Source organism: Rhinopithecus bieti, unplaced genomic scaffold, assembly GCF_001698545.2.
Source record: "Rhinopithecus bieti isolate Rb0 unplaced genomic scaffold, ASM169854v2 scaffold_15834, whole genome shotgun sequence".
In the NCBI taxonomy this organism is placed as follows: Eukaryota; Metazoa; Chordata; class Mammalia; order Primates; family Cercopithecidae; genus Rhinopithecus; species Rhinopithecus bieti.
The window spans coordinates 612590-622754 of NW_016808980.1; the positions used below are offsets into that span (position 1 = coordinate 612590).

Genomic DNA, 10165 nt, shown 5'->3' on the forward strand with positions numbered 1-10165 from the left:
TGAGGCGGAGTCTCGCTCTGTCGCCCGGACTGGAGTGCAGTGGCCAGATCTCAGCTCACTGCAAGCTCCGCCTCCTGGGTTTACGCCATTCTCCTGCCTCAGCCTCCCGAGTAGCTGGGACTACAGGCGCCCGCCACCTTGCCCGGCTAGTTTTTGTATTTTTAGTAGAGACGGGGTTTCACCGTGTTAGCCAGGATGGTCTCGATCTCCTGACCTCGTGAACCGCCCGTCTCGGCCTCCCAAAGTGCTGGGATTACAGGCTTGAGCCACCGCGCCCGGCCAACAAATGAAAATTTAAAAAAATAAAAATAAAAATGTTAGAGGCTAGACTCTCCACAGCCAGCTCACTCTCACCCTCTGTGTTGTAAACACTTGCATGAGGCTTCAGGCAACTTTCAGACTGACAAGGAAGTTTACAGCACCCAACCCATAATGGGAGTGTCCTAATGAGTGATGAATGCTTATGGTGTGCAACAGCTCTGTCTTCTTCTTCTTTTAAATGACCTGGTCAGCAGGAAGTAGCAAGAGCTTCTTAATAGAACATTGAGGGAGCCAAGTGGGAGAGGCTCAACCAGCTTTTGAAGCAGAATGATGTCCAAGAAGTCACAACCTTTTTTGTTTTGCCCTCTTTACCCGCAGGTGGATTCATTAGGGTGCTTGGGGTTGAATGTAACTAGACTGGGTCAAGACAACCTTAAGTGACTAGAGCACTTAGTATCACCTCAGGTAACAATACACCAATAGGTGGGCTGTTTCAGGGTTGGCTGTTTCAGCATCTCAGTTCTGGGGTATTGGATTAGCTTGTAACTGGACAGGGGTCCCAGTCCAGACCCCAAGAGAGGGTTCTTCGATCTCGTGCAAGAACAAATTCAGGGCGAGTCCGCATAGTAAAGTGAAAGCAAATTTATTAGGAAAATGAGGGAAGAAAGAAAGGCTACTCCATGGACAGAGCAGTCCTGAGAATGGCTGGTTGCCCGTTTTTATGGTTATTTCTTGATCATATGCTAAACAAGGGGTGGATTATTCATGCCTCTCCTTTTAGACCATATAGGGTACCTTCCTGATGTTGCCATGGCATTTGTAAACTGTCAGGGCGCTGGTGGGTGTGTAGCAGTGAGGATGATCAGAGGTCACTCTCATCGCCATCTTGGTTTTGGTGGGTTTTAGCCGGCTTCTTTACTGCAACCTGTTTTATCAGAAAGGTCTTTATGACCTGTATCTTGTGCCGACCTCTTGTCTCATCCTGTGACTTAGAATGCCTAATTGCATAAGAACACAGCCCAGTAGGTCTCAGCCTTATTTCATGTAGCCCCTACTCAAGATGGAGTTGCTCTGGTTCAAATGCCTCTAAGCTTCTGAAGGATTCCTCATGATCTAAAAATGGCTGCTGCAACTTCAAATGTCACATTCTAGCACAGCAATGTCCAAAGGCTGGAAGAATATGTGTGTGAGAGAAAAGAAGTTGGGAGGTGGGAAAGTTTCTCTCTTTTAACAGAAAGGAACATCCTTCCCAGAAATCCTCAGCAGACCTCCACCAAAGCCTCAACTGTCAGGACTGCTTCCAATGCTTACTCCAAGACTGTCCACAGGATTTCCATGGCTGGCTCAGATCAATCAGAATTAATTTCCTGCTCCTGACATGTTGCGTTTCATTCCAACAAAATTAGGTTCTGTTGGCAGGGGAGAAGGGGAATGAAGTAATCAACAGAGTCGCTTTTAGGGCTTTATTTATAGGTTGGTACAAAAGTAGTTGTGGTTTTTACCATTTCTTTTTAAAAAATGGCCAAAACCACAATTACTTTTGTATTAACTTACTATTTATTTATTTATTTATTTTCTGAGACAGGGTCTCATTCCATCACCCAAGCTAGAGTGCAGTGGCATGATCATAGCTCAGTGCAGCCTCGACCTCCCAGGCTCAATCGATCCTCCCATCTTAGCCTGCCAAGTAGCTGGGACTGCAGGCGCGTGCCACCACGCCTGGCTAATACTGGTATTTTCTGTAGAGATTTCAACATGATGCTCAGACTGGTCACAAATTCCTGGGCTCAAGTGATCCTCCATCCTTGGCCTCCCAAAGTGCTGGGATTACAGGCATGAGCCACCACACCCTGCCATATGGCTTTGATGATTTCCTGAGTGGGCACCATGGATCTGTTTTTGTGATCTGGACCAAAAAGCAACTTGGACTTCCCAGGGTGCTGAGATGCCCAGAGCACTAAAGCATGAGAAGAAGATTTATGGCTTAGACTAGACTATACGTGACACCAATTTCTTTGGGAAACTTCACCTTCCTCGCTTCCACTCCCTGCAGTTCAGGTGAGGCTGTTTCTACCCCTTGGTTCCACCAATAAGCATGTGACCAGGCCTGGACAATCAAAGCATTGCCTTCTTCGAGTGACAATGATTGGTTCAGAGACACGCCATGACTTGTGTTCGTCCAATCAGAGTGAATGCTGCAACTTCAGCAGCATTTCCAGGAAGTGACCTCCTTTCCCACCACACTCATACCTGACAGGATGCAGGCCTGGAGCTAGTGGTTGCCAGCTTGCTATCAAGTAGAGACTAAGACTGGAGCCAACTCACTGAAGAGCAAAGCCAAGAGATGGCGAGAGACTGTGTCTGGTAACCTCATTTGAGTTCCCGAATCCAGCCAGGTCTGAAGCCAGTACTTTTCAGGTACTTACTCCAGCACTTTTCAGTTACTTAAGCCGATAAATTGCTTTTTGCATATAAATCAGTTTCAAATGGGGCTTCTGTCATTTACAAATAAAAGAATGCTAGGCTGGGCACAGTGGCTCATGCCTATAATCCCAGCACTTTGAGAGACCAAGGTGGGAGGATTGTTTGAGCTCAGGAGTTTGAGACCAGCAACATAGTGGGACCCCCATCTCTATCTAAAAAAAAAAAAAAAAAGTATACATGCAAATAAAAGAATCCCAAGTTTCTCAGTGTTTGGAGAAATATGTTTGAAAGACAAATTGAAAACATGTTTGAAAGACAAATTCCCAGGTGACTGAGACACCTGTCCTGGGACCTGAACCTCCACCTTTGGAACAAGCTCCTCCAGGACCCATAACAAGTAGGTAGTCCTGCCTTTATAGTCTGAGACTCTCTGACCCAGACTTTGGGGAAGGATGGTCTCTTAATTCTGCATGGGAGACAAGAGAGACCCAGTCCTTTCCATCACAAAGCCCCAACTACCTTCTTGGCAAAGAGTAGGGAAATGCCTTTCATTCTTTCCCAGTGACCCTGGAATTGAGTAAATGAAATACAGTTGATTTCCCAATCAGGTTATTCCACCACATTGAACTTTTGGTAACTGTCCTTGCCCCATCGTGTTGCTAAAGCATTCAGGTTGAACAGTGTTCAGGAAGAACACTCAAGCAAAAACTGGTTTGCAGCCAAATCCAGAGACTGCAAACCCCAGTGGCTTCAGGGGCCAGGCAAAGAGAGTAAACATGTGAAAAAACAGGGAGTAGTCCTGTCTGTGGGGGACAGGAGAGTTCTCATGCCTCCGCCTAATAAATGAAAAAATTATTTACGCCACAGTGGAACCAGAGATGCTCCTAAAGCCACTGGGATGTGGTTTCTCTTTTTCATCTCACTGCTCTGTCTCTGATGTGGCTTCATTCTCAGAGGATTGTGGGCTCACAAGCCAACATCCTGGCAGTTTAGAAACCACAGCAGAAACGTTTCTCTTTCTCAATTGTTTCAACATCAATCCTGGATGAAACTCTTATTGGCCTTGTTTGAGTTCAGGTGGTCATCCCTGAACCATCACTGTACCTGAAAGAGTTATGGGAGGTATGGCGGTGTCATTGGCCAGACCTGAGTCTGACGCATCCTGGAGTGGAGTTCAGGCCCACTTTAATCATATAGACTGAGAATGGGGAATGGGAAAGTAGGTTTCATGCCTTTGTTTGGGCTCCCTCAGAAGCAGACTCTGAGATGAGGATTTGAGGTGCAAGTGGATTATTTGGAAGATGATTCCAGAAAGCACCATTAGGGGACTGAGGGAATGAGACAGAGAAGAGAAGCCTGCTGAAACAGAAAGTATTATCAAGCAAGTTACCACCGTGGACAACTGGAGCACAATCCCATCAGTGAACTCTGCCAGCCAGTGTAGAGCATCGTTTTGGTCTATTTTGTGCTGCTATAACAGAATACCACAGACTGGGCAATTTAAAACAATAGAATTTTATTTGGCTCATGGTTATGGAGGCTGGGGAGTCCAAGGGCATAGTGCTGGCATCTGGCAAGGGCCTTCGTGCTGCATCATTCATGATGGAAGGTGAAAAGGTAAGAGAAGGCGAGGGTGAGCAAGAGATTGAACTTGCAGCCTCAAGACCTTTCACAATCGGCATTAATCTGTTCTCATGAGGGCTGCATTAGGCTCCACTCTCCAGCACATTTGAATTGGGGATTAAGTTTCCAATACACGCTTTTGGGGGTACACATTCAAACCATAGCAAACATAGACTTGAGGGAGCTGGGGTATTTATCTACCAACTCTGTCAGTCATTGTCTGACAGTTGCTACCCGGAGTGTTTTTGCCCAGAACTTCCAGCATGGAAGAGCAAAGTGGTCCCTCCTGGTCTGAGAAAGTACTCAGACAAAGAGATGAAGCTTGGACCAGGGTGCATTGAAGGTTAGGACAATGGCCAGGGCACCAATAGCCTTTGCTTCATTGTCTGAAGGAAAATTGGGGTGCTAGGATCAGAAGAAGGCACTGATGTTGCACAGGTCAAATAAACATATGTTCATCCAAGGAGTGAACTGGTTGGCTCACTCACTGTCTGAGTCCATTAACCAAGCAGTGGCAGGGAAGGGTATATTCTGTTGCTTTAAGGAACTAGCATGGAAGCTGCACTTGTCACTTTTGTTCACATCTCATAGGCCAGGATGTGATCAAATGGCCATATCTATATGTGGGGAAATGTAGCTTTTGACTGTCCAGCCAAATCTCAGGGATTATGGCTGGGTGTGGTGACTCACTCCTGTAATCCCAGCACTTTGAGAGGCTGAGGTGGGAGGATTGCTTGAGCCTAGGGGTTTGAGACCACCCTGCGCAGCAAAGTGAGACTCTTGCTTTTACAAAAAAAAACCAATGTTTAAACTAGCTGTGCATGTTGGCACATGCCTGTAGTCCCAGCTACAGGGAGGCTGAGGCAAGGGAATTGCTTGGGCTCAAGAGTTCAAGGCTGCAATGAACTATAATCGTGCCACTGCACTCTGGCCTGGGTGACAGAGTGAGACCCTGTCTCAAAAAAAAAAAAAAAAAAAAAAAAAAATACAGGGATTCTGCTACTTAAAGAACGGGAAGGAGGGGCCAAATGTTTTTTCCTGGCAAGACTTTGTGTTTAAATTTCAGAAGGAATGCCTTCCCAGTGGACTTCAACCTACATCTCATTATCCTGAAGCGTGTCTCACTGCCTCCACGGGAGAACCAAGTATTTAGCTTCCTGGTCTCTCTAATAGAAGGCGGCAAGGGGAAGGGGATTGGGAGTGGGCAGTTTGGGCAGGATGATCAACGATCCTGGTTTGCCTGGGACTAAGGATATTCTGGAGACATGGGATTTTCAGTGGTAAAACCAACCTCCAGGATCTGCAGCCATAACCCATGTGGCTTGAGACCTCAACTCCAGTTGGAGAGATGTTATCCTCTTTGTCACCTTCTCCTCCTAACAACCTTCTCTTTCTCTTCACCACTTCCTCTTCAACTAAAAGGTGGCCAGGTCCTCTGCTATGCCCTGCATCCACTTACACTCTGTTCTCATGGTTGGACTTCCTTGGCCCTCAACTCTGCCCTGACTTCTGGGAACTTCAGTGGTGCCAGAGCCTCTGTCCAGCTCTCAGCATCTCCCTTACCTCCGCCATCTTGTTTCCAGCCATCTTGGGTCCTTAGAGTCCAGAGTTTGCAGAAGTGGAAATGGAGAAGCTGGAGAGAGAAGGTACTTGCTGGTCTCACTGAAACAGTCAGGACTCAAGCTCTCAGCCCAAGGCTCTTCGCTCTGCACTCCTCAAAATCTTTGGTGCCTGTTATTCAACTAGCTTGACATTTCTCCACCTCTGAGGTGATGGCCTCCCTCCAAGATGCCTGCAGTCAGAGGGCAGGGAGCGTGGCACATAATGGGGCCTCAAGAAACACTGCAAAATACCTCTAGGACCCCCTTCTGGCTCTCAAATGATCTTGGGGACAACTCGGCCTATCCAAACAGAAAGAATTCAGGATTATTTCCCTCCTCAAACCTGTTCCCTTACCACCTCCTGAGCGGTAGGGGTGGTTTGGACCCCAATAATGACATTTTTATATAACTCGGAGTTTATTTTTTTTCTTTCTTTCTTTCTTTTTTTTTTTAAAGACAGAGTCTTGCTTTGTCACCCAGGCTGGAGTGCAGTGGCACGATCTCGGCTCAATGAAACCTCCACCTCCCAGGTTCAAGCAATTTTTGTGCCTCAGCTTACTGAGTAGCTGGGACTACAGGCATGTGCCACTGGGCCGGGCTAATTTTTGTACTTTTAGTAGAGACAGGATTTCGCCATATAATTTGGAGTTTCACAACACCAGCACTATTTAGATTTTGGGTCAAATAATTCTTGAATGGGGATGGGGGTGCGGGCTGTCCTGTTCACTATAGGAGGTTTAGGGGTAGGCCTGACCTCCATTCACTAGATGCCCAGAGAACCCTCTTCCCCAATTATGTCAGTGCCTCCAGACATTGCTAAATGTCCACTGGGAGACAAAAATCACTCCTGAACCACTGATCTAGACAGTCAGTATTTTCTTAATATAAAAAGTGGGGCCAGGCACAGTGGCTCACAAAGTGCTGTAATCCCAGCACTTTGGGAGGCCGAGACGGGCAGATCACGAGTGTCAGGAGATCGAGCCATCCTGGCTTAACACGGTGAAAAACCTCCAGGCGCGTACGCTTAAAAATACAGAAAAGTTAGCCGGGTGTGGTGGTGGGTCTCACCTGTAGTCCAGCTACGTTGGGGAAGGCTTGAGGCAGGAGAAGGCGTTGAACCGGAAAGGGCAGAGCTTGCAGTGAGCCAGACACGCCACGCATACTCCAGCCTGGTGAACAGGCGAGACTCTGTCGTCAAAAAAAAAAAAAAAAACAAAAAAGAAAGGGAGGGGAGCAACAAGCAAACTTCAGAAAACAAAGTCCCTTTCATTGAGTGATCGAGTGCCACCTTCTGTGGAAAAACCTCAAGCTCACTACTCAAGTGCAGCTTGGAACGAAGGCCCTGGCAAACCCTGCCATTCAGTTGGCTTCTCTCAGTGGGTCACACTCAGAGATTTCTGGCACCACTGCCACTCTCCCCACCCCCTCATGCAGAACAATGGGATTCTCTCTGCCTCTGACCTTCTTCACACCCAGCACTTTGCTCCATTTTCCTGGACCTTTATGTTGTGGGCAACTTTGTTTGTGCTAAGTCAACAGAAAATGCTTCTTGGCCTCTACCCCCCTGAGAGCACATGGTGCATTAATAAGTTTAACCCAGAGTTTCCCAACCTTGGCGCTACTGACATTTTGGGCTGGCTCATTCTTTGCTTGGGGGGCTGTCCTGTGTGTTGTCTGATGTTTAGCAACATCCCTGGCCTCCACTCACAGATGCCAGGGGCAACACCACACCTGGTTGTAACCAAAACTTTTTCCAGACATTGTCAAATATCCTCTGGGGAAAAAAAAATCACCCTCAGTTGAGAACCATTGTCAACTCCTACTAGGAACCACTGAGGTTAGTAATACTATTATTTTATTTATTTATTTATTTATTTATTTATTTATTTATTTATTGAGACAGAGTCTTGCTCTGGTATCCAGGCTGCACTGCAGTGGCACTATCTTGACTCACTGCAACTTCTACCTGCCAGGTTCAAGCGATTCTCCTGCCTCATCTTCCCGAGTAGCTGGAATTACAGACACCTGCCACCACGCCCGGCTAATTATTTTGTATTTTTAGTAGAGACAGGGTATCACCACGTTTCTCAGGCTGGTCTCGAAATTCTGACCTCAAGTGATCCACCTGCCTCGGCCTCCCAAAGTGTTAGGATTACAGGTGTGAGCCACTGTGTCCAACCATATTATTATTACTTTAGAGATGAGGAAATCAGGATTATAGAAGTGTGATGACTTGTTCAGGTGTAAGGGGCAAAGTCAGGAACTGGAATTTCTCCCATGCCAGTGATTTTCTTTTCTTTTTTTTTTTTTTTTTTGAGACGGAGTTTTGCTCTTGTTGCCTAGGCCGGAGTGCAGTGGCATGATCTCGGCTCACTGTAACCTCCGCCTCCCGGGTTCAAGCAATTCTCCTGCCTCAGCCTCCCAAGTAGCTGGAATTACAGGTGCCTGCCACCACACCCAGCTAATTTTTTGTATTTTTAGTAGAGACAGGGTTTCACTATGTTGACCAGGCGTGTCTGGCACTCCTGACCTCGTGATCCACCTGCCTCGGCCTCTCAAAGTGCTGGGATTACAGGCATGAGCCACCGCACCTGGCCTAACCCGGTGATTTTCAAATTCACTGGCAGATAAACGTCACTGGGGCCTTTGCTAACAGAGGCCTGGCCCCATGCCAGACCCACTGCATCAGAACCTTTAGGAAATGGACCAAGGGTTCTGTATTCCCTACAAGATCCCTTTCCTGACAACCTACAAGCATCAATATTTAACAGCCAATATCCTCTGTTTTCATAGCTTTTCTCACATGAACCCCCACTGTTTATTTTTTGTTTTTGTTGTTATAAATGAGACAGGGTCTCATTATGTTGCCCAGGTTGGTCTCCAACTCCTGAGCTCAAGTAATCCTCTCACCTTGGCCTCCCAAAGTACTGGGATTACAGGTGTGAGCCACTGTGCCTGGTCTTTTAAATATTTTTAGAGTTGGGGTGCACTGGCTATTCGTAGGAGTGATCATGGCACACCACAGCCTTGAACTCCTGGCCTTAGCCTCAGAAGCTGGGACTACAGACATGCTCAGGGTGTTCAGCTTGCCATTCCCACTTCAGAGAAGAAACTGAAGCACAAAGAGATTGTGACTTACCTGAAGCCATATAGAAAGTGAGAATAGGCTGGGTGCAGTAGCTCAAGCCTGTAATCCCAGCAGTTTGGGAGGTCGAGGTGGGAGGATCACTTGAGCCCAGGAGTTGGAGACCAGCTCGGGCAACATGGCAAAACTCCGTCTCTACAAAAAATACAAAAATTAGTCGGGTATGATGGTACTCACCTGTAGTCCCAGCTATGTGGGAGGGTGAGGTGGGAGGATTGCTTGAGCATGGGAGGTCAAGGCTGCAGTAAGCCATTATTGTACCAGTGCATTCGAACCTAGGTGACAGAGCGAGACCATCTCAAAAAAAAAAAGAAAAGAAAAAAAAAAAAAGAGGCCAGGCAAGGTGGCTTAGGCCTGTAATCCCAGCACTTTAGGAGGCTGAGGCAGGCAGATTGCCTGAGGTCAGCAGTTTCAGACCAGCCTAGCCAACATGGTGAAACCCCATCGCTACTAAAAATACAAAAATTAGCCAGGAGCAATGGTGCATGCCTGTACATTCCAGCTACTCAGGAGGCTGAGGCAGGAGAATCACTTGAACCTGGGAGGCAGAGGTTACAGTGAGCCGAGATTAGACCACTGCCCTCCAGCCTGGGTGACAGGGTGAGACTGTGTCTCCAAAACAAAAAAGTGAGAGGAAAAATAAATAAAATTTAAGATAACAAAAAACAAGAAACAGAAACACACACACACATGCAAAACCAAACAAAAGAAAACAAGAAAAGGAAAAAATGAAACAAACAAAAATAAACCAGAAAAAGAAAATGAGAAGAATGTAGAATGTCATCTTGTGCCTAGGCCATTCCTCCAGAAAGATGTGTTGGAGCTGGGATTCCCGCAGGTAAACAAGATGCACACATTTTCCTGTGTGCTTGCAGCTACACACACACACTTGTGCATGCATTTGGACACAGAAACACTGGGGCCGGAGAGAGGCCCAGCCTCCCCTTAGTCACATTTTTGTCCAATGTCCCCCACCCCCAACTGAGGTTCTGTAAGTAAAAAAGAAGGAACAGGATGAGTATTCAACAGGCAACCTTTAGATTTTCCATGGACCTCACCTCATTTGATAGACAGAAAAGTTTATACAGCAAGTTCATTGGCAGGACTAGGC

The 10165-nt window shown here is 46.8% G+C and overlaps 1 long non-coding RNA gene across 2 annotated transcripts in view; it reads right to left on the minus strand.

Annotated features, from left to right (window-relative positions):
• Positions 1-9148, minus strand: part of LOC108539439 (uncharacterized) — an 11200-nt gene extending 2052 nt beyond the window's left edge. Inside the window, exons 1-3 of one of the 2 annotated variants that reach the window (XR_001888349.1) lie at positions 9049-9148; positions 5872-5941; positions 4229-4273 (exon numbers count right to left, since the gene is read on the minus strand). This is a non-coding gene — a long non-coding RNA (uncharacterized LOC108539439). Of the gene's footprint in view, positions 1-4228; positions 4274-5871; positions 5942-9048 lie in introns of those variants that run through there. The other variant, XR_001888350.1, reaches the window with a different exon arrangement.
• Between the last annotated feature and the right edge of the window lie 1017 nt (positions 9149-10165).